Source organism: Salvelinus sp. IW2-2015, linkage group LG35 (assembly GCF_002910315.2).
Source record: "Salvelinus sp. IW2-2015 linkage group LG35, ASM291031v2, whole genome shotgun sequence".
Lineage (NCBI taxonomy): Eukaryota > Metazoa > Chordata > Actinopteri > Salmoniformes > Salmonidae > Salvelinus > Salvelinus sp. IW2-2015.
In genome coordinates this window covers 4739135-4745317 of record NC_036874.1, presented here as the reverse complement: position 1 = coordinate 4745317, position 6183 = coordinate 4739135, and the positions used below count along the sequence as shown (strand labels likewise).

Below are 6183 nucleotides of genomic sequence, written 5' to 3'. Positions count from 1 at the left end.
TTTATCTTTATTTAACTAGGCAAGTCAGTTAAGAACAAATTCTTATTTTCAATGACGGCCAAGGAAGTGGGCGAACTGCCTGTTCAGGGGCAGAACGACAGATTTGTACCTTGTCAGCTCGGGGATTTGAACTTGCAACCTTTCAGTTACTAGTCCAACGCTCTAACCACTAGGTGTGAGTGAAACGTGAGCTAACACAATTCACCTACAATGGCCTCTCACCCCCTCTAACCTTCATGTTGATTCCCATAGCCTATGTTATCAGCACTCTGTTGACAATTAACAGTTTTATCACAACCGAAACGAGACAAACAGCAAGACTCAGCACCCTCCATGGTGTGCCAACATGTGACACTAGCCAACAGAGGACATTGATTATAAATATACCCAGATACCTACATTAAATTATTATTTATATTCCTTCTATGTACATAATGCACAGCAACAAGGTCATCATTTCAAAAATCAAGAAAACTTTAATTGCAACCAAATAGAAAAAAATATATAAAAAAATAGAAAGACATGACAAATAGTGACAAATTCTAAAATGATTCTGTAAAAAATAAAATAAACAAGTTCATAGAATGGTGAATAAAAAGCACATTTTGTGGTGAGATTGTTTCGAGTGTGCACCGTGCACCATTTTGTGGTGAGATTGTTTCGAGTGTGCACCGTGCACCATTTTGTGCAGTAAAAGCACATTAAGCCTGTTTTGGCGTAGTAATCACAGCAAAGCAATCGAGAAATAAAGCACTCCAAAAACATAAATTATAAATCACTGCAATAAGAGATAAAAAGATAAGGACTAAGCATTGATACAGAAGAGAATAAATCCTTCATGCTTGCCACTGAGAAATAGAACACGTGACACCATAAATTAGTAATTCTTTATTTTTCTTTCCGCTAGATACTGTATTTATATATTTATACTATGTACACGTCAGGGGAGAGCGATCGAGACAAGGAAGCTAAGGCTTCGATTAGTCATCAGTGTTTAGAGCCAGAGGAGGACGATGTGGATTATCAACAACAGCTAAATAACAACCTAACGCTGTGTTAGCTGCAGGTCAGGAACATTACATCAACTCTCTAAAAGCACTTTTATATTAAAACCTTTGTGCCAGGCAGTACAAGTGGAGGTCAAGAGAAGTACATTCCCAGAAAACATTTACTTAAAAAAAACAAAATGTTGTAAAAGACTGAAGACATAGTTGGATAGTGATTTTCTAGAAGCATTTTACTTCGGGACCAGTCAGTGGAGGTCAAGTTTGGCCAATTGGGTATTTTATTTTGGGAAAGCTGTAAAACGTAGCACTCACAGAGAGAGAGCAACAGTACAGATGATTCTCAGAAAGTGTTCTTAGAACACATTCTACTTAAAATCCCTGACATTGGGCAAGAGGAGTGTGTGTGTGGCTCTCTCCCAGTCTCTGGAGAACAGAAGGGTATGTGAATGTGCTGACAGAGTTCTGACCACTGAGCTTAGTTGGGATCACTGAGTGTTTGTGTGCGTTTGGGAAAGTGTCTCTCCTACTAGTTCCCTCTTTCTGTGTGTGTGTGTGTGTGTGGGGGTGTGTGTGTGTGTGTGAGAGAGCGAGATCAGGCTGCAGTGGACAGTGTACAGTAATGTCTCCTCTAACTCCCTATGCTAAGAGACAGAGGGGGCAGGAAATGGCCATTCGGGTTACACACCCTGTGGCACTGACAGATGTCCCAAAGCCTCTGAGCCACACACACAGCGCTGACTCAGAAACCACACAGATCACTGCCTCTGTGGGAGCTAGTCTATCTGAAAAATAGTATGTGTGTTTATGGGTGAAGGAGCAGGTATCTTAAGTATGTTGATTGAGTTTAGTGAACCTGCCAGTCCAGTTATTTCAGTTATCAACCTGGCTGAAAAACATTTCAACTATTGTTCTTGAGATGAACTAGACTCACCAGTATTTAATAGCTGAAGATGTGCATCTTATACCTTTTCATTGAAGGGTTGTCTATTCAAGCAGTTACATTCGGAGTACAGTATTATTGGCTCTGATTGAACTTTGACCTTGGCCAAACTAGGAAGTGAGTTCCACATGACACCATTGACTATACAGCAATAATTTACACTGATCAATATCCACATTTTTTCCACAGGAGTTCGACAAGAAAAATAAAGATCCGTACATATATAGTATACAGATACCTCACACCAAAATATACATACAACTTTCTCCCTTCCCTCCCTCTTCACTTCACACTTAAGGACATTATCAATATTTCTCCAGACACACTTTATCACCTTCATACAAATATAACTCGTGGGCATATCCTGTTTTGGTGTTACACACAAGTGCAAAGATTGGAGATACGTGTTTCTTAGTGGTCATTATAAGTAGTTCACTACAGGCCTCTACGCTGACCTTTTTTAGGAGCACGTGTGTGGCTAAGTTGAAAAATGTAGGCGCACACAAAGAAATTTAGGAGCACAGTGAAAAATATTTGAGGTAATAAAGCTAGAATTCTAAATTTGTCTAGGCGCACCGGTGCTCCAAAATAAAGATTCCATTTTGCCAAGCAAAATACTTAGGCGCATATGAAAGTAAAATGGTTGCACTGTAGAGCCCTGCTCCCTGCATGTGTACTGTATCTATAATGTTTATGTAAGCCAGAGTTTCGGCCTATACTGAGGACTGACAGACTTAGGCTATCGTGTTATCAAGTGCTGATGGTTAGGCGAGTCGCAGTGGGTCAGTATCTATCCCTTCCTCCCAGTCTCCCCCCTCTCTGTCCCTTTCTCTCCCCCACACCAAGGTCAACAGCCACCACAAGAGTTAACGTCATCCTGGAACACTGTGTGTGTAATATGTGCGTTTCTCTGTGACCCCATGACCTTTGGCTGGCCGTGACCCAGAAACAGACCCAGGCTTAATGGGCCAATCAGGTGCCTCGCCTGGTCAGGGCAGCCAAGGAAACCCCACTGATTAACCAGGGAACACGATGAATCACAGGGGAGTCATGAGATAGGAATCGTTCAGGGATTGATTCAGATCTGGGCTATTGAGGGTAGGAAACTAAGGCTCTTCAGGAAGACAGCTGGTCATAGCCTTCCAGTGGTCATCTGTTTGCCTCTAGTGATGTATAATAGTTGTAGCACTGTATTACTGTGGGGAGTGGAAGGTCACACGGTTTTTACAAGTGATAAAATGCTGGGCGCATGCAAGCACGCGTTCTCCACTTTTTTGACCAAACCAGTCCAGGGGGGGGGGTGGGGGGGGGGGGGGGGGGGGGGGGGGGGGGGGGGGGGGGGGGGGGGGGGGGGGGGGGGGGGGGGGGGGGGGGGGGGGGGGGGGGGGGGGGGGGGGGGGGGGGGGGGGTTGGGGGGGGGGGGGGGGGGGGGGGGGGGGGGGGGGGGGGGGGGGGGGGGGGGGGGGGGGGGGTGGGGGGGGGGGGGGGGGGGGGGGGGGGGGGGGGGGGGGGGGGGGGGGGGGGGGGGGGGGGGGGGGGGGGGGGGGGGGGGGGGGGGGGGGGGGGGGGGGGGGGGGGGGGGGGGGGGGGGGGGGGGGGGGGGGGGGTGGGGGGGGGGGGGGGGGGGGGTGGGGGGGGGGGGGGGGGGGGGGGGGGGGGGGGGGGGGGGGGGGGGGGGGGGGGGGGGGGGGTGGGGGGGGGGGGGGGGGGGGGTGGTTTGAGTCAGAGGGTTCAAAGAATGCAGCCCTTGAGAGCTGGTCTAATTACTTAGTTTCAGCCAGCATGCACATTCCCCAACTGATAAACTCTCCCTCTGCCTCCAGAGTAACACTAAAGCAACACACAATTCCTAAGCCATTACACACAATATCGGTATGTTTCCTTGACTCTCCCACTCTTGTCCAAACTACCGTTACCACAGCAGCGGGTCACTCCAGCCAACCAGATGACATATGCAAATCAAACAAACAAAAACAAACACAAAACAACAGGGGAGGGCTTGGGTGTGTGAGTTTTTTTTATTTATCTTTATTTAACTAGGGCAAGTCAGTTAAGAACAAATTCTATTTTCAATGACGGCCAAGGAGTGGGCGAACTGCCTGTTCAGGGGCAGAACGACAGATTTGTACCTTGTCAGCTCGGGATTTGAACTTGCAACCTTTCAGTACTAGTCCAACGCTCTAACCACTAGGTGTGAGTGAAAACGTGAGCTAACACAATTCACCTACAATGGCCTCTCACCCCCTCTAACCTTCATGTTATCCCATAGCCTATGTTATCAGCACTCTGTTGACAATTAACAGTTTTATCACAACCGAACGAGACAAACAGCAAGACTCAGCACCCTCCATGGTGTGCCAAACATGTGACACTAGCCAACAGAGGACATTGATTATAAATATACCAGATACCTACATTAAAATTATTATTTATATTCCTTCTATGTACATAATGCACAGCAACAAGGTCATCATTTCAAAAATCAAGAAAACTTTAATTGCAACCAAATAGAAAAAAATATATAAAAAAATAGAAAGACATGAAATAGTGACAAATTCTAAAATGATTCTGTAAAAAATAAAATAAACAAGTTCATAGAATGGTGAATAAAAAGCACATTTTGTGTGAGATTTTCGAGTGTGCACCGTGCACCATTTTGTGCAGTAAAAGCACATTAAGCCTGTTTGGCTGTAGTAAGTATACACAGCAAAGCAATCGAGAAATAAAGCACTCCAAAAACATAAATTTAAATCACTGCAATAAGAGATAAAAAGATAAGGACTAAGCATTGATACAGAAGAGAATAAATCCTTCATGCTTGCCACTGAGAAATAAGAACACGTGACACCATAAATTAGTAATTCTTTATTTTTCTCTTCCGCTAGATACTGTATTTATATATTTATACTATGTACACGTCAGGGGAGAGCGATCGAGACAAGGAAGCTAAGGCTTCGATTAGTCATCAGTGTTTAGAGCCAGAGGAGGACGATGTGGATTATCAACAACAGCTAAATAACAACCTAACGCTGTGTTAGCTGCAGGTCAGGAACATTACATCAACTCTCTAAAAGCACTTTATATTAAAACCTTTGTGCCAGGCAGTACAAGTGGAGGTCAAGAGAAGTACATTCCCAGAAAACATTTACTTAAAAAAAACAAAATGTTGTAAAAGACTGAAGACATAGTTGGATAGTGATTTTCTAGAAGCATTTTACTTCGGGACCAGTCAGTGGAGGTCAAGTTTGGCCAATTGGGTATTTTATTTTGGGAAAGCTGTAAACGTAGCACTCACAGAGAGAGAGCAACAGTACAGATGATTCTCAGAAAGTGTTCTTAGAACACATTCTACTTAAAATCCCTGACATTGGGCAAGAGGAGTGTGTGTGTGGCTCTCCCCAGTCTCTGGAGAACAGAAGGGTATGTGAATGTGCTGACAGAGTTCTGACCACTGAGCTTAGTTGGGATCACTGAGTGTTTGTGTGCGTTTGGAAAGTGTCTCTCCTACTAGTTCCCTCTTTCTGTGTGTGTGTGTGTGTGTGGGGTGTGTGGTGTGTGTGTGAGAGAGCGAGATCAGGCTGCAGTGGACAGTGTACAGTAATGTCTCCTCACTCCTATGCTAAGAGACAGAGGGGGCAGAATGGGGGTTACATTAGGGTTACACACCCTGTGGCACTGACAGATGTCCAAAGCCCCTGAGCCACACACACAGCGCTGACTCAGAAACGACACCACACACGAGTCGCTGACTCAGAAACCACAACACACACCAGTCGCTGACTCAGAAACACACACACACACACACACAGTCGCTGACTCAGAAACCACACACACACACACACAGAGCGCTGACTCAGAAACCACAACACACACAGTCCGCTATCAGAAACCACACACACACAGTCGCTGACTCAGAAACCACACACACAGCGCAGTCATGACTCAAGAAACCACACACACACAGCGCTGACTCAGAAACACACACACCCACTGACTCAGAACCACACACAAGCGCTGACTCAGAAACCACACACACCACACACAGCGGTGACTCAGAACACACACACACACACACACAGCGCTGACTCAGAACCACACACACACACACAGCGCTGACTCAGAAACCACACACACACACAGCGCTGACTCAGAAACCACACACACACACACAGCGCTGATCAGAAACCACACACACACACCACAGCGCTGACTCAGAAGCCACACACCCACAACACA

The 6183-nt window shown here is 46.1% G+C and overlaps 1 long non-coding RNA gene across 1 annotated transcript; it reads right to left on the bottom strand.

The window, feature by feature from the left end:
* Positions 1 to 453: 453 nt before the first annotated feature.
* LOC139023683 (uncharacterized) lies at positions 454 to 5877 on the bottom strand. Its single transcript, XR_011474828.1, has 2 exons — positions 5821 to 5877; positions 454 to 1765 (listed from the first exon to the last, which is right to left on the bottom strand). It is a non-coding gene; the product is annotated as an uncharacterized lncRNA (long non-coding RNA).
* Positions 5878 to 6183: the final 306 nt, after the last annotated feature.